Source organism: Rhinopithecus roxellana, chromosome 2 (genome assembly GCF_007565055.1).
Source record: "Rhinopithecus roxellana isolate Shanxi Qingling chromosome 2, ASM756505v1, whole genome shotgun sequence".
NCBI lineage: Eukaryota > Metazoa > Chordata > Mammalia > Primates > Cercopithecidae > Rhinopithecus > Rhinopithecus roxellana.
The window spans coordinates 40,012,826-40,013,186 of record NC_044550.1 but is presented as its reverse complement, the minus strand read 5'-3'; positions in this window follow the sequence as shown (position 1 = coordinate 40,013,186).

Sequence of the window (361 nt, the reverse complement as noted above, 5' to 3'; positions counted from 1 at the left end):
CCCTCCTCCTCATTTTCCTCCTCCTCTCTCTTCTTCTTCTTTCTTCTCTTCGTTCGTTCTTCGTCTTCGTTCTTCTTCGTCTTCTCTTCTTCTTCTTCTTCTTCTCTTCTTCTTCTTCTTCGTCTTCTTCTTCTTTCTTCTTCTTCTTTTCTTCTTCTTCTTCTTCTTTTCTTCTTCTTTTCGTCCTTCTTCGTTCGTTTCTTGTCTTCTTCTTCTCTGTCTTGTCTTTCTTCTTCTGCTCCTCCTCCTCCTCCTCCTCCCTCTCTCCTCCTCGCCTTCTCCTCTCCTCCTTCCTCCTCCTCCTCCTCCTTCTTCTTCTTTCGTCCTCTCATTCTTCCTCTCCCCTTCTCCTCCTCCGCCT